We start from the raw sequence: 25,634 nt of genomic DNA on the forward strand, positions 1-25,634 counted from the left end.
AACATGGTGGTAATCGTACAAAACTGTTTTTTGATTTTCACATTTTTAAGATGTCACAGGTTAGTGTCTCTGGCTTTTCCTTCTCTTTGTTTGCGCCTCTGAGAGGCCCCCACGATGCCGTTACACTTTTTGAGTCAAAACTGTAAATACCAACCACGAAACGGCAGGCAAGGGTGGGTGGCGCAGGCGGCCCGCTTTCAGGTTTAATGAGAAAAATGTGGCGTTATGCAAACAAACAGAAAAGGCAGCGGCAGATTCTCAGGCCGGAGTCACGCAATGCCAGAGGAACAATCACCTCAGACCTTGTGACACCATTACCGGTAGGCGAGTGGGCACCTCGAGTGTCACGTGACAATAAGGAGCAGCCTGAACGGAACACAAGTGTCCATGTGGTCACCTTACTACCCAATCCAACACATTTCAGTTTTATAGCACCTTTCATGCCACTCAAAATCCCATTAATATGTTAAGGCACCTTATATTACAATTTAACCAAAGCGAAATACAAATGTGGAGCACACAGGATGAATGTCTGCCACTTTCAAACAGGACTTGAAGTCACCTCCTCAGCTGTAGGTGCTTACTGTGCTTAGCAGTTAGGGGGTCGGACTGTAAACCTCAAGGCTGCCAGTTCAGTGCCCACCTGCAAGTCACCGGTGCAAGATGTGAATAAAAGTCTTAGCCAAGCCACTGAGGTGTGTGGCTCCCCCTACCAGACACACCCAAAGCCCCTCAAATAGCTCTCTAAATGGCACAGCGCAGACATGTGCTCCACTGGCATGGACCTACCTGTTTAAAATATGGTGACACCACTGATTGTGCCATCTGTTAATTGGGAAGGGCAGAAGGAGGTGACCACAGAAGGCCCAGCCTGGTCAACCATTTGAAAACTGGATGGGTGAGTGAGTGAGTGTGCCCTGTGATGCACTGACGCCCCAACCCAAAGTTGGCTTCTGTGTTGTGCCCAATGCTGCCCTGGTCTCACTATTGGAAAAAGTAAGTTGAAAACGTAAGTGGAGGAATGGATGGATGGATGTTTTAACAATTCCTTATTTAAACCACATACACTTATCCACCACAGCATTAAAGGCACTGCCAGGTGAAGTGAAGACCGTTGACTATCTCGCCATAATGGCACCTGTCAAGTGGTGGGACATATTAGGCAGCAGCAAGTGAAGAGGCAGGTCTTGAAGGTGATGTGCTTGCCAAGCATGAGGATCTGAGCAACTTTGACGAGGGCCGAACTGTGATGGCTGGATGACTGGGTGGGCAGTGGGAAGGTTGGGATGTTCCCAGTATGTGGTGGTCAGAACCTACCAAAAGTGCTCCATGGAAGGGCAACTGATGAACTGCCAACAGGGTCATGGGGGTCCAAGGCTCATTGATGCTTAGAAGAGCTACATAATGCTGGCCATGACAGAAAGGTGTCAGAGCACACAGTGCATCGCTGACCACTCAGAGGGCCCAGGCTGACCCCTGTCCATCGCCAAAAGAGTCTACAACAGGAACATATCTGAACTGGACCGTGGAGCAGTGGAAGAAGGTGGCCTGTTCTGATGAATTTAGATAGATAGATAGATAGATAGATAGATAGATAGATAGATAGAAATGAAAGGCACTATATAATAGATAGATAGATAGATAGATAGATAGATAGATAGACATGAAAGGCACTATATAATAGATAGATAGATAGATAGATAGATAGAAATGAAAGGCACTATATAATAGATAGATAGATAGATAGATAGATAGATAGATAGATAGATAGATAGATAGATAGAAAGAAATGAAAGGCACTATATAATAGATAGATAGATAGATAGATAGATAGATAGATAGATAGAGTGAAAGGCACTATATAATAGATAGATAGATAGAATGAAAGGCACTATATTATAGATAGACAGATAGAGTGAAAGGCACTAGATAGATAGGTATTTTTATGCATTTGTTTCGTTACAAAAACATTAACATTTTAATCAAACCTTTAAATGAACAACTGAACACAACAACCACTGCAAACAAATCAAATAAATAAAAGGCCAAATTCTTAACATTTTGACACTTTGGATAAAAGTATTTAGTGCAGGTTGGTGTTCAGAAATACCAGATGCCTCAGCTTGGATGGGTTTAACTCCGACTCGCCGTCTCTCAGCCGCTCTGTGTGCCTGGCCTGTACCACTACACTCGCTTTCTTGGAGCGTCTGACTCCTCCTTCCTTCTTTCACATGATGGTATGATCCTAGTCTGTCTTTGCATATGATTAGCCAGATGGTATGCCCATCAAAATAAAGTCCCGCCCACATGTACAGTATTCTCAACAGAGCCGAAGCTTCGACGTTCCCCGACAGGAGTCGGCTCTTCTCGTTCGCTACAAAGAATCGCCTCTTAGAGCCGATTCATTCGCGAACGACACATCATTAGTGTAGAGGTGGACGTGGCCCGCGACACTCTTTAGATAGGTGGTCCGTGTCAAAGTAACATCCACATGAATGCCATGATCTGAGGACTTTGCCCAGAGTAGCAATAGAAGTCAATGCCATTTATTTTTTTATAGCTCAAAATCACACAATGAGTGACGCAATGGGCTTTAACAGGCCCTGCCTCTTGACAGCCCCCCAGCCTTGACTCCCTAAGAAGACAAGAAAAAAAACACCCAAAAAAAACCTGTGTAGGGAAAAAATGGAAGAAACCTCCGGAAAGGCAGTTCAAAGAGAGACCCCTTTCCAGGTAGGTTGGGCATGCAGTGGGTGTCAAAAACAAGGGGGGCAATAGAACACAATACACAGAACAAAACACAAGTAATCCGCAATACAGTATAAAAATAAAAATATTACAAGTAGGGGGCAGAATTTCAGAGTAGATGATATCCCATAATATGATTTGGATTTGTTCATCAAGCCACCTCCCCCTATTGGCCATTCCACAGCTGAGTCAGCGCTGGGACAGCCAATCCGATGACAGGGCTCTTCTACGCGATGATTCCTGTGATCCTCCATCACAGATGACTTTACCTTAGGCAGGCAGGTGGGCAGTGGCACCGAGTGGCACATTTGAGTACCAAGAAGAGAAACAGAATAGGTGAGGGTTAGTAACAAATTCTAACTATTATGTTACTTATGTTTTAGTGTTAATGACTAACAGCAGAGATGAAATCTGCACAATTAATCAACAGCTCTAGTCAGGGTGTGCTAAACTGAAGTTGTGAGTCTTCAGCCTGGTTTAAAAGCTGAGACCGAAGGGACATCTCTTATAGTAGCAGGCAGACCACTCCACAGTTTAGGGGTCCTGTAACAGAAAGCTTGACCTCCCATTGCACATGGTAAACCTTGGGAAGAGATGGCAGCAGGATGCACTATGGGAAGAAGGCAAGTCAGCAGAGGTAATGTGCTGCTCTGGGCATGTGGAAGTTACTTTGACACGAACCACCTACCTAAAGAGTGTTGCAGGCCACGTCCACCCCTTCATGCCAATGTGATTCCCTGATGGCGGGGGCCTCTTTCACCAGGATCACATGCCCTGCCACACTACAAATGATTTGAGGAACAAGACAAAGAGTTCAAGGGGTTGACTTGGCCTTCAAATTCCACAGACCTCAATCTGATCGAGCATCTGTGGGATGTGCCGGAAAAACAAGTCCAATCCTTGAAGGTCCGACCTCACAACTTACAGGACGTGAAGGATCTGCTGTGCCAGATAGCACCGGACACCTTCAAGGGTCTTGTGGAGTTAGTCAGCACGAGGGGGGCCTACACAGTATTGGACAGGTGGTCTGAATGTTGTGCTGATCAGTGTGTGTGTGCCACTTGTAAAAATGCCTGAAAAGTTCCCTTGACTGAAGGCATCAGCCAGACGTACAACACTAATAAGAACAGACGACAATGAAAAAAAGAAGACATCTGCCAGTCGGGTTTTCTCCACTACAGCCCAGTTTTCATGTTTAATGCATTCTGATTTTTTAAGGCTGGTAGTAACACCAGGACCTGGGCGCCTCTTTTACTGATCTTCTAGGTAATCATACCAAGAAAGTTCTTCCCGAGAAGAGAACTCAAAGACCAGGTGGGGTGTCCCACGTCACTACTTTATCGCTGAGTCGGCCCAGCCTGCCCCCTTACAGATCTGATGAACTTCACCCCTCACCATCACGCCGGCACTACAGGAACGTTATGCCACAATCAAAAGAATCACCTGAAAATCATCGTTAAGATAAAAAAGACAATACAATTGTCTTGTTATCTAAAAGGGGATTGCAGACAAATGAAAGGCTCCACCTAAAGCACAGCAAGGGACACATTGTCCAAGTGACAACAGGGTAAGGTACGCGCTTGTCTTTTGTTAGAACATCTTGGGATCTGCAGACCTCAGATTCTTCTTCCAGTAGCGTTATAAAGACACTGAGGTAAAAATGAGAATGATGAAGATGATGATAAGGTTACACAACGCTCACGCAACAAGGTGGCCAGTTACATCTACTGGGTCACATGCAAGAAGCTGGGGGTCGGGGTGTCCGACAAGAACTTTGAGCCCATCCTGGACAAGTCAATGACACTGCCACCACCATGGGGGCCGCACCCACAGTCCCTGACAGGACGATATGAGTCATCTGTCCTGATGTTGTGATGCCCGATGATGTCACTCAGACTCCAAGCTTAGGAGTGGCAGGAGATGACAAATGACACGCGTCCCTACCGTTTATCATGATGGAGTTGGCAGCATCACAACACTGGAGGCTTTGTAGAGCTTCACACCACAGCGGCCTGCCATTGCAATGCTCTGCATCCCGTAACTCAGAGCAGCAGCATTCTGAATTAAGGGGGTCCGAGGTCTCCTTCAAACAAAGGCAAACACAAAAGTCAATCTGCAGAAACTGGGGGTCTTTTACCATCGGCCTGCATGAAAGCAACTTCAGCAGGCTTGTGTCAAGTTTGAAATTCTGCGAGAGCGTGGAGGTCCGCATGTCTGTCTGCAAAGCCCCCCTTTCACACAATGCAGTTTTATTCACAGATGCTTCATCAGGACGAGCTCAATGAGTCAACGTGAGTCGACATGTTGGGAAAGTCAAATGGGCTGCGAGTTTTAAAGGGGGGGGGGCATCTGCCTGGCAAATATTAAAGTGAAGGTGGCTTAAAGGGGCAGCATCCTCCTCATTGTCCATGTGGCCTCCTCAATGAGTGACTTTCAAGGGCAGCAGCGTTTAACCAAGCAAAAATGACAGAGCAACCCCGGTCTTCAATTGTCTCTGAACACCACCTTTAGACACGTGAATGACAGACGGTGGACTCGCTGAAGTCCATGGAGCTTTTTCTTGGCGTTCAACAAGCCGCGTTTTTATTGCTGTGATATTAACAGTCTGAGTGAATGAAGGTCATTTAACACAATGAGAAAAACGTGGCTGAGGAAAAGCATATTAGACGAACATTGATCTGGGCGTGTGGGGTGAGTGTTCACTAAACGAAGATTCTTGAGGGTAAGAATGGACTCTACAAAGTTATTAAGAAGTTTGAACAAAATGCTGAACAAGCAACTGAGCCTGAACTCCCAAATAGCAGGCCATAGAACTCTATGGGCCCTCACCTCACAGTCCTGGGCTTCATCAGTTTATTGGTATACTGGCTGTGCTCCCCGTCTAAGACGTGTTGAAATCTACGTAATCAACGCAGACCACCATGCAATGCCAACATCTCTGTTATGTGCCATTTGGCATGGGATTCGTAAAAGCAGTGTTAATGTTTCTGATGTGCCATCTGTTGGAATGGAAAATTCAATTCACTTTATTACTGAAAATGTTTCTGATGCGCCATCTGTTGGAATGGAAGAGACATAGTAACCGGAAGGACACACAGACACGTACGCTTTTATTAAGCTGGGCACAGTGGCACGAAAAAGTCTGGGCACCACTGGTCAAAATCTCTGTTACTGTAATTAGTTAAGAGAGAAGAAGATGAACTGATCCCCAAAAGGCCTAAAGTTAAAGATGAAACCTTTTTTCAGCATTTTAAGCATATTATTGTATTCTTTTAGTTTTGTACAACTGTAGAGTAAACTAAAATGAAAAGAGCAAAATGCTAATTTTTGACATCCCAAAAGATTTGAGGTCTTCAATAACTATCTCCAGGTCTCAGACCTTCATTAGCTCTGTAGGGCTATGGCTTCTTCTCCATCATTATTAGGAAAGGCCTGGTGATTCAAATTTCAAAGCTGTAGAAATTCTCGGACTCCTCACAGTTTGTCCCAACAATCATCAGCCATGGGCTCCTCTAAGCAGCTGCCTAGCACTCTGAAAAGTAAAAGAATTGAGGCTCACAAAGCAGGAGAAGGAGACAAGAAGATAGCAAAGTGTTGTCAGTTCGCAACGTTATTAAGAAATGTCAGTTAACAGGAGGTCAAGTTGAGGTCTGGAAGACCAAGGAAACTTTCTGAAAGAACAGCTCACTGGATTGCTAAAAAGGCAAATAAAAGCCGCTAACTGACTGCAAAAGAACCTCAGGAAGATTTATCCGACTCCGGAGTGGTGATGCACTGGTCTACTGTGCAGTGACACCTCAACAAATATGGCCTTTGTGGTAGAGTCGGCAGAAGAAAACCTTTCCTGTGACCCAGCAACAAAATTCAGCATCAGAAATTTGTAAAAATCTAAACAAGCCGCAAGGTGCAAAAGTAAAAAGTGGTGGAGAGAAAGGGGTGCAGAATTTCATGAAAAGAACACCTTTCCAAGATGGTGGATCAATCAAGCCTTGGGCTCGTGTCACCACCAGTGTGGCACAGAGAACTTGTTATTGGCAGGGGGACGAATGGATTCAAATAAATCCGAACAAATTCTGGCAGCAAACATCCCAGCATCTGTAAAGAAGCCAAAGACCACAAGAGGATGGCATCTACAACAGATTAACAATCCGAAACACACAATGGAAAACCTCAGGAGGAAAATTAGTCCCCCTGACCTAAATATTGGAACGTGCAGGCAGTGCTTTCTAACCTTGTCTTCGGGACATGGGGGGGGGGTTCTATTTGTAAGGGGTAGACACACCTTGTGTGTGTGTGGGGGGGGCTCACAAAGTGGAGGATAAAAGAAGGTGGAAGTGGGCTCAGAAATAGCCGAGTCAATGGCAGTGCTAATAAACCAGAAGAGGGCCTGATAGCTGTGAGGGCTCCTGTTCTTATTTACCCAAATCGTTACAATACTGTATTGCGGCATGTCTTGCCACGGTATGGGCTGTAGGGACTGGCAACAGTGTTGGGGTGGAGTCCTGGAGGGGGGCACACTATGTAAGCACCCCCCTAGAGAGGGCGCTGAGTGACAGGGATCAGGGTTAATTAACAGTGCTGGGAGAAAAGGAGAGTCGGAAGACAGCATCAGGTTGAGGGGAGCGAGCAGTTAGAGAGCAGGCATCCATCCATTATCCAACCCGCTCTATCCTAACTACAGGGTCACGGGGGTCTGCTGGAGCCAATCCCAGCCAACACAGGGTGCAAGGCAGGAAACAAACCCCGGGCAGGGTGCCAGCCCACCGCAGGGAACACCCACATACCAAGCACACACACACGGGACAATTTAGGTTCGCCAATGCACCTAACCTGCATGTCTTTGGACTGTTGGAGGAAACCCACGCAGACACGTGGAGAACATGCAGACTCCACGCAGGGAGGACCCGGGAAGCGAACCCGGGTGTCCTAGCTGCGAGGCAGCAGCACTACCCACTGCGCCACCGTGCCACCCTGGGGTACATACGACAAAGGCAAATTATTTTTGTCATTTTGGAGGTCTCCCCGTGACCCAGACAACGGGTGGCAGTAGGGCACCATTTATAATTGCGGCATAACAAATAAAAAGCCAGTTGGCATTTGGAGGACTCCCCAGGACAAGCAGCCCCCGAGTTTTTATTTATTCGATGGGACGTCACAATATCATTGAAAATCTGAGCAGAGACCTCAAAAGAGCAGGGCATGCAAGACGGCCCAAGAATCTTGCAGAAATAGAAGCCTGAAGCAAATCCCCCAAATAAGAAATGAAAGACCCTTAGCTGGCTACAAAAAGTGTTTACAGGCTGGGATCTTTTCCAAAGGGAAGTTTCACAAAAAACAAAATAGCAAAGGTTAGACTCTTATATCACTGAAAGATGCTGAGAAATGAGTTCACGCGTTTGTTTTCAGTCCACTAGATTACTGTAACGCACTCCTCTCAGAACCACCCAAAAAAGACATCAATCGATAACGATGAGTAAAGAATGGAGCTGCTAGAATCCTAACTCAGAAAAGAAAATCCGAGCACATCTCTCCAGTTTTGATGTCACTACACTGGTTACCTGTGTCATTCAGAATGGACTTTAAAATCCTGTTTATGGTTTACAAAGCCTTCAATAATCTGCTCCATCTTATATCTCATAATGTCTGTCACCTTACACTTCAAATCGTAACCTCAGATCTTCAAATGAGGGTCTGCTTAGATTTCCAAGAGCTAAACTTAAAAGAAGTGGTGAGGCGGGCGGGCGGGCAGGCGGCCTTCTGCTGTTATGAGCCTCAAATCTGAAATGGCCTGGCAGTAGGAATTCACCAGGCTGATACGGTGGAGGACTTTAAAAAACTGCTGAGAACACGTTACTGTAACATGGCCTTCTCATAACTTCATCTTAGTTTAATTCTGATGCTCTGCATATTCAATTCATTATCTTTACTATTCATGGTGGCTCTAAAATCCGTACTGACGCCTACTCTCTCTTCTGTTCTTTTTCCAATTTTCTGGGGTGGCGATCTGTGCCACCACCACCTGATCAAAGCACCGTGATGTCTCTACATTGATGGATTAAAGGCCAGAAGTCCACGTGACCATCGTCATCAAGTCCTTCCATGAGAATCCTGAATACAAAGAGGACTGACTGAGGTCACTTATGTTAGGTAGAATGCCTAGAGGGGGGCTGGCTGGTCTCGTGGCCTTGGACCCCCCGCAGATTTTATTTTTTCTCCAGCCGTCTGGAATTTTTTTTTTAGTTTTTTCTGTCCTCCCTGGCCATCGGATCTTACTCTTATTCTATTTCAATTAGTGTTCTCTTATTTTAATTCTCACTTTGTCTTTTATTTCTCTTTTCTTCATCACGTAAAGCACTTTGAGCGACATTATTTGTATGAAAATGTGCTATAGAAATAAAGGTGTTGTAACTAAGCACTTACCATGCAGGGATCCCAAACGTTTCCTTTTTTGTTATTTTGAAACTGTAAATGATGGAAATAATAATAATAATAATAAAAATCTCCTTTAAAATATTAAAGCAATGTTTCATCTTGAACTTGATGCCGTTTGGAAATCAGCCCATCTTTTACCTGCTTAGCAATTCACAGTAACAGAAATTTGAGTTCGGGGCACCCATTTTTTTTTGCATGCCAGTGCATCACCAACCTGACCTGCTTATTGGAAAAAAGGTTCCTTTCGGAAAGTACCAACTTGTGGATTGTCTTCTAATATTGTCAGCCTGACATTCTGTTTCAACGTGCCTCTCGTTCTTATTAGTCTCTATAAACCTTCCTTCATTTTGTGGTTCACAGACACTTTAATTTCCTGAGGACGCCTGTGTCTTAGGCGTATGTCGGGACATGAAACTCCGATGACAGACAACATACAAAGAGCTGCAAACCCGTCAAACAAGAGCGTGGCATGTGGACGTTAATGAAGGCAGCAGAGCGGGAATCGAAACAGAAAGCTGGCGGCGCCCTCGCTGCTCCCATTCCCGTCTGTCACGTTGCTTTCCAGCTTACACCGCGCCCCCTCTTCAGGAGAGGCGCAGAGAAAGAGGGGGAACTCCGAGGAGAGCTCCGCCCACGTACGAGCGGTACGTCGGCTTCTGCTCGGTCCAGTGCGGCTTTGATTTTTTCCCTGTTGTATGGACTGAGGCAGGTTACTGAGCCCGAGACCCCCACACTGACAACTGAAGGAGCAGCAGCAGCAGTTCGACCTCACGTGCCCGGGTTTGAGGGAGCGCGCCGTCCCGCGATGATGACGCAACGCGCGCGCCCTGCCCAGACTGACGCTCCGCTGACTTGATCAGTTTAAGTGAGCTGCGCTGCAAAAGGAAAACCAAAAAAAAACAACTTTGTGCGTGTGGCATGGACAGATAGGAAGTGCCGACTTGGCGAGTGTGTCCACCTAAAGTCACTTCTCCTGGACTGCTTCGTGAACAGCCGTAGCGAGCCCCGAGTGGCTTGAAAGGATTCGTCTGCAAGCACGTCAAGCTGTCATAGAGCGACTTGAACACAAAACTTGAGCCGCCGTGCCCGTGGCTGACAGCTAAGAACAGCATTGCAATGAACGCGAAACTGCAGCGGCCCGGCTATTAACAAAGGTACGTTTTTTCAGAAATCACTGTTGCTTTTCAACTTAAAATACGGGCATTCTCCGTCTCTTGATGCACTTGTAGACGGGGCGTTGCCTAATTAACTTGTGTGCACATACGCGACGTGAGATCAGCGGACCTTTACCCCCGTCCTCGGGACCCCACTGTGGCTGCAGGTTTTTGTTCCAACCGACTTCTTTTTGCCAGTAATTATTTCTGTTTTCAGCGTACAAAGTGCTTAATGAGAAGTCAGTCAGGCAGGCATTGCTGATAAACAACTTAACTGCCCGAGTGACGTTTTTCGTCTTCATTTGTTAACCCTTAAGGTGCTTATTTTAGTTTTAAACGGCTGCATTCGCTGTCTTCCAAGGCTCTTTATTAGCAGTTGATGATGCAAATGACAGGCGAACCAGCAGCCCCCCCATCTAACTTGTCTTCATTTACACCTGCGTGTATTCATTGTGCGCTGTTTGGTTTATTAAAATACTTGGAAGAAAACTGAACAGAAAAATTGGTACTCGTGTGTTATAACCCCGTCACAGGCAAGAGGAAACACTCCTCGATTTTTACTCTGGTTTCTTTACAAAACAAAAACAAGAATGACTTTTAATTGCTTTTAAAACATCTGTCGCGAAGTTTCAAATGACGTTAAGTAGAACATCGAAAGGGCCATCGTGAATAGAGAAGCGCTGTCGGGGTTGAGTGGCGGAGTTACAACACACGAGTACCGAAAAAAATGGAAGGGTCTGAAAAATGAATCCTCCGTTTTAGGCATCAAATCATGTGAATGATATCCTTAGAAAGGGGGACACGATTATAAGAATGAGCTGACATTGCAGAGTTAAAACAGTAGCAAGCCGTGAAATTAAGACCAGTGATTGACTGGCATTGTTCATTAATTTAAGCAACTGATTTGGAACAAAAACCTCCAGGACCGCCGACGTTGCCCACCTCTGGGAATCCATTATTTACTAAAGAGCACCTAAGTGGGACTCAAGTGACTGCAGCCGTTAAGCCTTCGGTGTCACCTACCTGGGTGTCTGCACTTTGGGCCCAATGGAATCCGTTTGATTTTTCACCAATTCCGATTTTTTATTATTTTTTTTTTGATTTTTCGGTTTTCACTGTTTTATTTTCCTTGATTCAGATTTTTAGGTTTTTACTGTAAGAAAGTAGTAACCGCAGCTACAACAAATCAAACCCTAATGAAACGGCACTTTATATTCCTTTTAATGACATAGCACACTAGCACAAGTGAACCTTAATTTGCAGTTCATCCTATCACTATGATCAGAACGCTGTGCTCTCGGCTATCTGGGGTTTCATCAACTACAACAGACCCTCAAATAAGAAGAGCTACTGCCATACCCAGAGACCACCTTCTGGAAAATAAAAACAAAGACAACAAGAACCTCACCCCCCTTGTTTTCACCTACAACCCACATCTTGAAGCATTTGAAAAATTATAAAAGAACTTCAGCCAATGTTAAACAAGGACCAAACACTGAAAAACAGATCTGCAGTGGGCTGGCGCCCTGCCTGGGGTTTGTTTCCTGCCTTGTGCCCTGTGTTGGCTGGGATTGGCACCAGCAGACCCCCATGACCCTGTAGTTAGGATATAGCAGGTTGGATACTGGATGGGTGGATGGATGAAAAATGGATTTCCTGAACCTCCCCTCCTGGCATACAGACCACCACCAAACCTTCAGCAACTAATTGTCCAAAGCTCCCTACGTGAACCAACAGAAAATGCCTACAGAAAAGATGTAAAACATGTGCCCACCTTTATAATACAGACCGTCTAGTTATAACACACTGCTGACTAGAATATCGCATAAAGGGGTCATCGTCCTGCAGATCATCTAATGTGGTCTACCTGATTCTCTGCATGAAATGTCCTGACACTGCACTCTATGTGGGAGAAACTGGACAAACACTCCGCCAGAGAATGAATTTCCACAGGTGACAAATTAAATGTGGCAACACAGACGTTAATGTAGTGGCCCACTTCAACAGCCATGGACACTGTGAGAGGGACTTTAAAGTCACCGGGCTTATGGGCAACTTCAAAACGCAGCAAGAGAGAAAAAGAATGGGAAGTCAAACTCAGGCTAAAATTGAATATGTTACAACATGGTTTGAATAGAGACATGGGTCTTATGGCCAGATATGAGGATTGTTTGCATCTCTCAGACTGACACAGACAACCTGATGACAGATCGCCATTGTTCAAAAGACTTAGTTGGACAGTCATCTTCTCCAAAGATCTTGACCATGCATTGTTCTTCTCTCTCTTGTTAAATGAACCCTAACCTGAAGGAGTCTCTTCATTTTTTACATTTCAGATTTCTCACTTAAAGATTTACCGATGGTGTTTCTTGTCCTAGTGTGTAGATATAAACACAGGGAACTTCAGTTTCTGTATTACATCTGCCTGAAGAAGGGGCCTGAGTTGCCTCAACAGCTTGTATATTGTAATCTTTTTAGTTAGCCAATGCCCAGGGGTCATTTTGCTTGACTTTTCTCGACATCAACTACAACAGAAATGTATTTTCTTGCCACAAATCTTTCGAAGAATGGCGTCCATATGTTGTTCAAAGACACAAGGCCAAAGAGTTTGACGAAGATAGCTCACGTTTTCTGGCAGCGCGCCTCCTCGTTTCCAATGCTTAATAAAGAAAGGACTCATCTTCTTCATTTTTTTTTTTTCGAGCGGTATGTCTAACTGGCATGACCACAAGCTGGCGTCTTGTATCTGACGGTTTTGTGGTTTCCTCTGTCGTTACCTGAAGGGGGACACTTTTTGATCTTAACGTCTCCGCGTTCTTTAGGTGGGTTTTAGATTTGACGCGGTCATTGCAAGTATCTTTTCATGTCCAGTCTCCGGTTTGCTGGCAAAACTTTCAGAAAAGTTGTCCAGATTCGTGAAAGTTGCCGGGATGTTGTTGTGCCCTCAATTTTGTAGTTCAGCTCGTGTTTCTTAGATTTTGAGACGTAGTTATTAGAGTTTCTGATCCTACTCGATTTGATATTTCTGTCTCGTACAGCGAGCTAATTTGTGTGCTGTTCACGAGAAATTAGGAAACGCGTACCAACAGACTGAGGGCATGACTGGAATTCTACAAAGAATTGCGCTCGCTTGAAAAACAACAAACTAGAAAAAAGTATCTGAGTGATAGAACTACAAACGATTCAAGCATTTAGTTTATTGGGAAGTTTTGTAACAGTCACCCCTTCCATTTTTAAATCTAAAATCCGTTTTTAACCGTTAATTCGATGATTCCATCCATGTTTTCTGAATCGCAGAGATCCTCGGGCCCTATGAACGGCTTCTAGTCAATTGTCACTATTAAGATATCAATAAAAGGGACAACTACACAGAAAAAGGCAGATTAATGGGAAGACATCAGAAAAGAATTAAGTGTTTAAAGCAATAGCAAAAATGGAAATATATTGAAATGTCTTATAAATGTAAAAGTCACAGTCTTCAAAATGAAGAATGAAAGAGGAGGAAAGAAGACCAGCTAATTAAATGAGACCAATTAGAGGTAAACGTAACTCGCTGATTGTGAAACTAATTAGAACAAACATCTGCAGTCCCTAAAACCCGAGCTTGAAGACCACCGCATTCGATTGTTTTAATAATTTGGAAATGGTTTGTGTTTACTCTTCTGCCTTGTCTTGCGATGTCTGCAGCGAGCACTGGGACGAGGGGGACAAGGTAAAGTCACTTTAATGATACCATTTATTTATATAGCCCCTTTACTTTGACAGACCTCTGCTCCCCTTTCTGTGTCTACTCCGTCGCTGATCTATAAGTGCTATCTGTCTATCATATAGTGCCTTTCACCCCATCTGTATTATGCATTGATAGAGAGGTACGAGTCTGAGGAGAGGCTGAATTAAGAATCGTCTACAGCAGGGGTGTCAAACTCCAGTCCTGGTGGGCCGCGGTAGCTGCAGGTTTTCATTCTAACCACCTTCTTCATCAGTGAGCAGTTTTTGTTGCTAATTAATTTCTTTTGCTTTTGTTTTAATTAACTTGACTCGGACCCCTTAGTTCTTTCTTTTTCCTTAATGAGCAGCCAAACAATAATGAGACCAGCTCACCTGTGGCCATCACACAATATCTGAAAATAAAGAAAGGTGGAGGTCTCAGTCAGGTTGATCTCTGGGGTCTCCAGCACATCTCGACGGTGTTCTTAGAAAAAACAGAAAATCCACAGTTTTGGAAAATGTCTGCTGTGGCAGAATGAGAGCAGCAACAGGCCATGGAATTAAATAGCAGGCTTGACTAACAGCGAGAATGGGCTGATCATTAAGAAACTGATTGGAGTGAAATTGGTTGGAGTTTGAAGCCCCAATTTAGCTGGTCATCTGTTAGCTCATTTCTTATCTCATTTCTGTTTGGCTGCCATTTAATGAAGAAATAAATCAATTCAGAGGACTGAATCCTTAAAAACCGGGCTATTGAAATGAAGGGAAAAGGAGTTCATTAGCAGTGAAAACTGGTCACTGAGTAGGAAAACTTACAGCCACTGCGGCCCACCAGGACTGGCGTTGGTCACCGTGGTCTACAGCTTAACATCAGTAAAAACGAGGAACTGCTGATTGACTTTCACCGCACCAAAGAGCCTCTGTGTCTATTCAGGCAGTGGATGTGCAGGTGGTGCATTGCTACAGGTACCTGGGGGTCCACATAAATGACAGGCTTGACTGGACTTGTTACACTGGGGAACGAGAGGAGAAAGGACAGTGCAGACTCTTTGTGACTTAGGAATCTGCTCCTCTCTAGTGTGGCTACTGACATCCTTTACATATTCTGCAACTCTGTGGTAGCCATTGTCGTGTGCTGGGCTGGTCAGAGCACTTCAAGAGAAGACCTCCAAATTAGCAGGCTAATTAAAAGGGTGGGCTCAATTATGGGAAACACTCTCGGCCCTTTGCAGGTAATAGAGGATTAGAGAATGAGGACAAAACTGAGTGCCATTATGAACAACACTGCACATCCTTTCAAGTGGCACACTAACACCGAGGACATTCAGCCAACAAATTTAGCAGAAGTGTGTCAATCAGCAGACCCACCACATGCACTTCAGAAGAGGTCATCCACATGAAGCTAAGCGTGTTCGGTTCCAGCCAGTACTTGGACGATAGACCATCTAGGAAAAGCTTGGGTTGCTGCTGGAAGAGGTGTTGGCAAGGCCAATAGGGGGCGCTTACCCTGTGGTCTGAATGCGGATCCCAATGCCCCAGTACAGTGTTGGGGACACCATGCTGTAAATATGGTACTGTCCTTCAGATGAGACATAAAACTTAGGTCCTGACTCTCTGTGGTCACAAAAGATCTCTGGACATCCTTCATAATGAGCAGGGTGTATCCCAATGTCCACCTGTGGCATAGCCATTGTGGCCTTCTAATCACCCCCTAACTTGTCTCACCACTTCACCACCTAACAACTCATGTGTGGTGAGCGCACTGGTGCAAAAATGGCTGCTGTCATGTCATTCAGGTGGATGCTACACGTTAGTGGACATTGAAGTGGCTCCCCATTCACTGTGTAAAGCACGCTGAGTATCGAGAAAAACACAATGTAAATGTAATTAATTATGACTATTATTAAGAAACATGACTGGGGGTCCTTAGATACCAACTGCAATATGCCTGTATAGCGCCTTACAGGGAACAGGGAAGTTTTTCTTCTTTTTTAGTCATCCTGGTGTGTATTTGTGAAGAGTTGGTTGTTTGACATAATATGATAATTGATTATTGAGCTTCTTTAAAAAAAATCAAATTTTGCCCTGGGGGGTGTAATAAAGATCTTTCTATCTATACTAATAAAAGGCAAAGCCCTCACTCATCACTCACACACTCACTCATCACTAATTCTCCAACTTCCCGTGTAGGTAGAAGGCTGAAATTTGGCAGGCTCATTCCTTACAGCTTACTTACAAAAGTTGGGCAGGTTTCATTTCGAAATTCTACACCTAATGGTCATAACTGGAAGGTATTTTTCTCCATTAACTGTAATGGAGTTGAGCTGGAAAGACGTGGGGGGGGCGGAGTTTCGTGTGACATCATCACGCCTCCCGTAATCACGTGAACTGACTGTCAACGCAGTGCGTAGAAAACCAGGAAGACCTACAAAAAGCGCTTAAGAAAACATGCATTATATAATTGAGAAGGCAGCGAAACAATAAGAAGCGAGCGAGTGACATATACTACCATATTCATGAGTGCTGCTACCTCGGAAAGAAAGCAAGGTGTAAACCTAAACTTTAAATTAAGTTCATAGACAGGCTACCGCTGGGGTTTCACATGCCCACAGGTAATGCGGGATACAAGTTTAATGAGAGGACGCAGGATATAAACGAGAGTTTTGATCACTTTGTAACTAAGTTAAAATTGTAGGTGAAGGGGTGTGCTTATGCAAATTCGAGAGACTGTGTTTGTGGGGGATTGACAGTTAAGGTGGGTGGGGGAGTCACGTCATCATCTCCCCTCCCATTCACCTCATTTCGCTCTGAGCTGAGCTCCGCACAGTCTTGAGGAACAACTTTGTGACGACTGCCACCAAATACTCACAGAAAAATCCACAAGTTAATACACACGCTGTCTCTAGAGTTTCTCCACACTGAATCCTCCAGGCACTACTTACAAAAGGTCACATTGACAATCGTGTTACGTTATTTTTAAAATCTTTCCTTTTCTTAGCACAAGCACAGCTGAGAAGCTTGATGCATGTGCTCCATAACGCATTAAAAATAATGCATTTAATCACACTTTGCATTACAAGCAAGGGAGCTTTTGTCAATGCATGATTTCCTGGTACACGATTACATTGATCAGCGCATCCCGATTCATTTTACCCTCGCACCACCTTAGTTTGAGAAGAAGTATGAAAAATATGAGGTTAACACAGAAAAAGATCACCAATTCAAGCTTTATGAATAATCGATTCGCCATCAATAATTGTTTTGGTAAAGCCATCCTCCTTCCATTTTATAATTTTTCCGCCACTAGCCATGATTAAATGAACGGTAAATAAAGTAAGAGCAAAGCGAGGGTGACTTATTTAGGCAGGCATATATATGACAGCAACACTCATGACAATGTCAATCATGTTACGTTATTATTAAAATGTTTCCTTTTCTTTTCATTACTTCTTTAACACACTACTTTTCCGCTGCGGGGGTATTTTGCTATATATATAATATATGAATGACCTCCAAAGAGCGCTGGGACTTTTGATATCATGAACGTGTCTGCAAAACTGGGGTCTCCTGCCCAGCAAAAGTCGAGCAGCCAGCGCGAGCGCATAGCTGTGCCGGCCTTTGAGACGCTGACTGCGCTTCTGCCTTAAGTCAAAGTGAGCACTTTTAATTTTTTCATCCTCCCCTTGCGCTATAGCCCAGACAAGTGCAAACACGGGACCCCTTTTCTACACCACGGCAAAATAATATTAAGGCGATTCACACTTTCTTTTGCACGATACGATTATGAGGTCCTCACCTGGATTATGAAGACACGCACACGAGTGGAGGACTGACAGTGCCATCACAGCCGATTAATGGCGGGACGTCTCACCAGTCTACACAAGACCCACGCGACTGTCCCCAAAAGGCGATCATAACGTCAGCGAACACATCTCTCTATACTATATAAAAGAAAAAGGCAACTTTCCTTTCTTTACACCTTTTTTCCTTTTATCCCAAACCAAAGCCTTTCTCTCTTAACACTGCAGAGGACACAAAACTAATTTTCTTTAAATGCGGTAAGGCACATTACCAGAGGCACAAATTTGAACGTTCACATAGAAAATGTAATTTCTATACCACAGCCGTCGTGTAGCGCCTTTCAAAAGGGATCTACTACCGAGAGATGATCCATATACATTTTAGCTGCTGTTAGTTACTTACCTGTTGTGTTACACAGTCTTTAAAATGTAGTTTACCCAAACCACTCCAGTAGTGCTCAATGTACCTGTACTTCTTAAAACGTTAATGTTTTACTGTTTAATAACTTATAGACTATATTTTATTATTTTTCCCTTGAACTCCGTGACCAAAGCTATACACACACACACATACATACATACACACACACAAATTATATATATATGTGTGTGTATATATATAGATAGTATGTATATATATATATATATATATATATATATATATATGTAGACTCAAACCGATTATGACAGCAGCAATCCGAACTGTGAGAAAACAGTAAAAAGGAGCCGTGTCAGACGTCGTGGTACATTTTCTGATGCAGCTAGACGGAAACAACTTCGTGACGCTGCCGCCAAATACACAAAACAATTACTTTGACAATCATCTTACGTTATTTTTAAAATGTTTCCTTTTCTTTTTCATAACTTCTTTAACACACGACATCACTGCGAAGCGCGGGTATTCTGCTAGTCTATCATATAGTGCCTTTCACATCTATCCATCTGTTATATAGTGCCTTTCACTAATCTATCTATCTATTATATAGTGCCTTTCACATCTATCCATCTGTTATATAGTGCCTTTCACTAATCTATCTATCTATTATATAGTGCCTTTCACATCTATCCATCTGTTATATAGTGCCTTTCACTAATCTATCTATCTATTATATAGTGCCTTTCACATCTATCCATCTGTTATATAGTGCCTTTCTATCTATCTATCTATCTATCTATCTATCTATCTATCTATCTATCTATCTATCTATCTATCTATCTATCTGTCTATCTATCTATCGTAACAGACGTGTTTTTATTTTACAAACCCTCTTACTGCAGCACACTTTTATTTATTTATACGTACAAAGCACAGTTCAGAATCTGCCGAGAGGCTCGTCTTGAGCAGTACGGTGATTTTTCCAGCCTTGATCCACGATGATATTTTCACTTTGAAATGATGATCAGCAAATGCTTACTTGCGCATATTGAGAGATGGCGGGGTGTGGACAAAAAAAGAATGCATTAACCAATTGCTAGATGCCAGCAACATGAAGGCAGTTAATTTAGTTGCGGAGAGAATAAGCAGTCCAGTTATTTGAAAGGTTTTTGGTTTCACGCCAGATGAGAAAGGGGAGTCTGCAAATTTGAAGAAAAGAGCTCAAGATTAATGGAGAAAAGGGTGCGCCAAGCAGGTGTGGTATGTTTCAGTGTTGGTGGCATAACGATGATAAGCTTGTGTTAGAATAGAAAGTTAAGGTGTCCTGAAATGGGCGGGCGTGTTGTAGCTGATAACGGGCAGTGCCCTGCTGGCACATGGCAGGCTATTGGCATATTGGAGTGTTGACGGGTGTTTTATTAGGAGATGGCTGCCCAGCGGTTAGTTAGTTTATTAAGATTGAGAAGGATGCTGGCAGTCTTGAACAAAGCCTCACACCTTCAGCCTGTGGAGCACCTGCAGCACAAGGCTGATTCTCATGGTGGAGTTTCCATCATACCCTCTAGTTTTGTGTGTTCCTGCAGTTTTTAATATGGTAATTGAAATCTATCACAGGATACGTTTGTATACGTTTTTCTTAAAGTTTGAATTTCTTGACGTGTACACATTATAGGGAGATGCTTATGTGGGATCTTCAGCAGACTTAAGATAAGTTTGGTGTTTTCTGAGTCAAAGTTATTTCTTTGCCACATGAAATTGTGTTGTAATATGAAAGATATTTTATAGATAAAAAAATAACTAGCCTGCCCATGTGGTTTGTAATGAAGCAAATGGGCACCTGGGTGCCATTTTGGGGAAAAAAAAAAATCCTACCTTACTGAATACGTTCACTTAGCAGTGGCAGAGTTTTTCATTTAAGACGTTCTGCTTTTCTGAGGTGTGATTGTGACAATGAAAGTCGCATTCTGTCACAAATTCTTGGTGCTGTATTCTTGAGGTAAGGAGACATTTGTGGCTTGTTTGTCTGCTTGCAGCGGGCATCATTGGTGGAGTTGCGACAACAGCCGACTGGCTACTCAAGCCCGCCAGGTGATATTCCGCTTATTATCCTACTGTCATGATTTAGTTTCTCCTGTGGTTATGTTCTGCCATGGCGTATCAAATCAAATCAAATCAAATCCTAGGATTCCTTGTTCCTAACCACTTCCTACTTCTCACCAGTTGCATTCTGTGGAGTGAGACTACCGCCGAGTGGCAGCATTGTGAAAAGAGAGGGAGGTTCACTCGAAAGAGGCCTCTGTAGTCCGAGTGGCGAGAAGTAATTAGAACATCCCGTTGTGGAGGTTAGAGTAGCACCTTCCATTAACTAGGCACTAATATACAGTATAGGCAAACATTTGAACACAACTAAGAAAACACTTCTGTCAATTGAAGATAACCGAACTAACTAACAGATGGCTCTTACGCAGGTTAGGACACATTGCCGCACCCACCACACGACAAGCCAGATTAGGACACGGGTGACACCTCAGCATCACACCAGTTCAGATGGAGTGGTATGGTGGCTGGAGTGCCAATTTTGCCATCAACCAAGGTTGGAGGGCCTCCGTGCAGATTAACGTCATACCCAGGACGGAGCAATTCAGCATTATGCGCCATTTGTTGGAATTGAAAATGCCTTCCTTGCTCAAGGGCCCAACGAAGTCGAGTCACTTTTGGCATTTATGGGATTCCAACCAGCAGCTTTCCGAATGCCAGTGCAGATCCCTAACCCTCGGAGCCACTGCTCTTACACGGTCAGTCTAATAATCTTAACTCAAGACTTCTTCAATGGCAAACCCTCAGAACATTTTCTCCAGCACTGTAGTTCGTGGGTCATGTCAGTGATTTTACGTTTAAGGTTTCTAATTCATTTGGACCACTTTGCAGAGATCTGCTTTCACTTTGAAATGACCGAGTATTTTTCTATTGAAAAGTCAGGTTACGATCCAGCAGGATTCAGAAGTGCTACAGCGATAGCATGTGAAAACCTCCAAGACTTTGTATAGGCACGGTGTCCTTCGTAACCTGGGCATCCCACGGTGCTGAACACAATACATTAGTAAAAGATGGGGCTCTTAAAAGTACGGGTTGCTGTTAATTGCCTGCTTCTGCTTTGGCTCGGTTGGCCCAGTCTGCTTTTACAATCCTCAAATATCACAGACGTGGCCTTTGTCTGCACTGATTAAGATGGCCTGCCTGTACAGTCCAACGTTTGGATGAATATAAGAAGCCAGGGACTCTCCTGAAGAGTGTTGTGAAACATTGGCACCCGTCACTTGTGCTTACCCACATTTCTCTCTCTTTGTCTTTCTTTCAGCAAAAATTGTGCCTCCTTCAAACATTTCATTGCACTTCAAAGCATTTTGGGGGAAACATGAATGCGTTAAAGTTCAACCACAAGAAATGAAGCGATACGGTGACATTTCCTATAATGTGATGTATGGGAAGAAAAATGAAAAAGAAAAGGTAATTTGCATTTCATTTATTTATTAGAAGTTTGCTTTGCAAGTGGGTGGATGATATACGGCATGTGGGTTTAAAGTCAGCAGTACCAGACAGTGGAAGAAATGGTTGTGCATGGAAAACATCTGAATGTTGTTGGTTTGAAGGCAAAAACCAGAGAGCAGAGGGAGATCCAGCCATTGATTTTCTTAAACTGCTTATCTGGGGCTCAGTCACAGAGAAACTGGAGCCTGTCCCAGCAATGATTGGGCACAAGGCAGGGACAAAGCCTGGAGAGGGTGCCAGCCCATCGCAGAGGCACCAGTTTAGCAACGCCAGTTCACCTAATCGTGTGGACATGGGGGGACATGCAAGCTCTGCACAGGCAGCACTTGGGATGTGACTCGCAGTCTCCTTATTGCAAGGCAGCTGTGCTACCATTAAGCCACCAAGCTGCTGTATATATTAAGATAAAGTTCATCAAGTCGAGTTTTGAAAGTCCCTAACGTCTTACTGTCTACCACACTACCTGGTCGCTCATTCCAAGTGTCTGTCGTTCTTTGTGTAAAGAAATACTTCCTAATGTATCTACGAAATTTCCCCTTCACAAGTTTCCAACTGTGTCCCCGTGTTCTTGATGAACTCATTTTAAAGTCACCGTCTCGATCTGCTGGACTGATGCACTTCATCATTTTAAACACTTCAGTCAGGTCTCCTCTTCATCACTGTGAAGACTCAGCTCTTTTAATCTTCACTTATAACTCATCTCCCTGAATCAGCCTAGTCGCTCTTCTCTGGACCTTCTCTAGTGCTGTTATGGAGACCCAAACTACACACCGTACTCCAGATGAGGCCTCACCAGTGTGTTATAAAGCCTGAGCAGACCCTCCTGTGACTCGTACTCCACACATCAAGGCGCTATATAACCTGACACTCTGTTAGCCTTCTTAATGGCCTCTCAGCACTGTTGGGAAGTCGATAGCTTCGAGTCCACTGTGACTCCTAAATCCTCTCATGAGGTGGACTCTCGATTTTCCGACCGCCCATTGTGTATTCAAACCTAATATTTTTACTTCCTATGTGTAATACTTTACATTTACTGACATTAAATTTCATCGTCCACAAGTCTGCCCAAGCCTGTCTGCTGTCCAAGTCCAATTTTCAAATTATCTGCTGATCCTCCTATCTTGGTATCATCTGCAAACTTCACCAGCTTGTTCTTTATATTCCTATCTAAATCATTTACAGATATTAACAATAGCAGTGGCCTTAGCACTGCCCCCTGCTGGTCACTACTCTTAACATCGGCCAGTTCTGATGAGGTTCCTCGCACCATCACCCTCTCCTTCCTGTGTCTGAGCCAATTCTGCCCCCATCGACACCCCACACCCTGAACTGCCACTTCTTTTAGTTTGATGCCCACCTCTCATGTGGCACCTTATCAAATGCTTTCTGCCAGTCCAGATAAATAATATCATAAGCTCCACTCTGCTCGTATCCTTTTGTTGCCTCTTCCTAGAATTCCAGCCTGTTAGTAAAACACCACCTCCCTCTTCTGACCCCACGCTGACTGTCCTGTCCTTGCCATGTGTTTCTCAATCTTATCCTTAATAATTCCTTCCATTCATTTTCCTGTGATGCCCGTTAAGCTTACTGGCCTGTATTTTCTCTGATCTGCCCAAACACCCTTTTAATATCATTTTCCAGTTCTTTGGAGTCTCTCCAGTGCGCAGTGACTTCCTAAAAATATGTTCTAATATTCTAATGTACCATTACGACACCAAGCTGCCGTATATATTAAACTAAAGTTCATAACGCGCATATATTAACATTCTTTTTTGACCACATGACCGTCCTCATCAAGTTCTTCTTCTTCCTTGTGAACCCTGAATACCATGAGGACTGATTGAGGTCACTAATGTGAGGTAGAATGCCTAGAGGGGGCTGAGCAGGTGGTCTTGTGGCCTCGGACCCCCTGCAGATTTTATTTTGTTTCTCCAGCCGTTTTTTTTTTTTTTCTGGCCCCCCCTAGGCCATCAGACCTTACTTTTATTCTATATTAATTAGTGTTCCCCAATTCTATTTTCTTATTTATTTTGTCTTTTTTCTCTTTCTTCATCCTGTAAACTCATCATTTGTATGAAAATGTGTGACAGAAGTATTGTTGTTTTTTTATATATGTAATTCATTTAGTCCACGTTGCAGAGATCTGTGTTCACTACGACATTAACGAATCCTTTTCTGGCGATCTGTCTAAATCTACTAAGGTTCAGCATTGTGAACGCTTTCAAGGAGGTGCGGTTCAGGTCAGGTTTTATCAGGCACTTGTACGGCGCATTGCCACACCCACCACACAACGAAACAGCTCGGGATCCTGGTTGGCAACCCCCCAGACGGACACGTGGTCCAGTCCCACCCTCTGTCTGCTGCAGCCAAGTGTTACGTGGGCATCTCTTTGGCCTGGTCCTGCCATTCGGGTCCTTGACAACGTGGATCCTGCGAGGCGGATCACCCTCGGGTAACCGCGCCACGTGGCCGTAGTGCCATAACTGACGCTCCCTCACAATGCAGGTCGGGACTCGGTCAGCAACACAAAGTCAAACCAGCGGCCCCCAAGGATTCTCTGGAGAGAAGGAGGTGAAGACTCTTTTACAATACAATACAATACAGTTTATTTTTGTATAGCCCAAAATCACACAGGAAGTGCCGCAATGGGCTTTAACAGACCCTGCCTTTTGACAGCCCCCCAGCCTTGACTGTCTGAGAAGACAAAGAAAACACCCTAGTAGGGAAAAATGGAAGAAACCTCGGGAAAGGCAGTTCAAAGAGAGACCCCTTTCCAGGTAGGTTGGGCGTGCAGTGGGTGTCAAAAGTAGGGGGTCAATACAATACAATATACAGAACAGAACAATTCCTTAAGACAGCATAATAATAAAATTTTAGAAGTACGGTTTAACAGTAGATGATATGACATAATTAGGTTTGGATATTTTTAGAGTCCTGGAGACCTCATCCATCAGCTGCCTCTCCATTTGGCCATGCCACGGCTGAAACGTTGCTCCGATGAAAGGACCCCTCTTTCCCATGATTCCTGTGATCCTCCATCAGGGATGACTTTACCATAGGCAGGCAAACAACTTGGCAGGTGGGCCGTGGCACCAATGGCCACATTTGGGTACCGGGAAAAGAAACAGAATAGGTGAGGGTTAGTATTCAAATATAATTATCATGTTACTTCTGTTTTAGTGCTGATGACTAACAACAGAGATGCAGTCTGTACAGTTAATCAGCAGCTCTAGTCAGGGTGTGCTAAACTGAAGTCGTGAGTCTTCAAAGCTGAGACCGAAAGGGATGACTTTATTTTACGCAGGCAGGTGGGCCATGGCACCAAGTGCCACATTTGAGTACCGAGAAGTGAAACGGAATAGGTGAGGGTTAGTAACAAATTATAACTATCATCTTACTTCTGTTTTAGTGCTAATGACTAACGACAGAGATGCAGTCTGTACAGTTAATCAGCAGCTCTAGTCAGGATATGCTAAACTGAAGTAGTGAGTCTTCTGCCGGGATTTAAAGGCTGAGACCGAAGGGGCATCTCTTTTATAGGCACATAAGAGAAGTATTGGGATAGGCTCTCCATTCTGACAGAGTTACGTGTTCTTTGTGGCCCGGTGTGCAGTTTGCCCTCTTTCTGAGTGATGTCCATTCCTGTGTTGGGATATGAGCTCACTGACATGATAACTCTAAAGATGAGTCATTCATTCTTCATGGAATTTGGGAAAGCGATAAGCATTGTAAAATGATGGCGACGTATTGATTTTGAGCACAGTGACTCCAGTCGTTGATACATTTTTTTTTGTGCCCAAAGTACAGCACACCATACCTGGGGATGGAGAATGCAATGTTTTTCAACAAAATACGATTCGTTCTTCC

The 25,634-nt window shown here is 44.0% G+C and overlaps 1 protein-coding gene across 1 annotated transcript in view; it reads left to right on the forward strand.

Annotated features, from left to right (window-relative positions):
• Positions 1-9,793: 9,793 nt before the first annotated feature.
• The window catches only part of LOC120524641 (interferon alpha/beta receptor 2-like), a 41,917-nt gene continuing 26,076 nt past the window's right edge, over positions 9,794-25,634 (forward strand). The window contains exons 1-2 of the mRNA XM_039746469.1: positions 9,794-10,334; positions 21,577-21,725. The gene's annotated coding sequence lies outside the window, so the exon portion shown is untranslated. The remainder of the gene's footprint in view (positions 10,335-21,576; positions 21,726-25,634) is intronic.

The sequence above is a fragment of the Polypterus senegalus genome, chromosome 2 (genome assembly GCF_016835505.1).
Source record: "Polypterus senegalus isolate Bchr_013 chromosome 2, ASM1683550v1, whole genome shotgun sequence".
Taxonomy (NCBI): Eukaryota; Metazoa; Chordata; class Cladistia; order Polypteriformes; family Polypteridae; genus Polypterus; species Polypterus senegalus.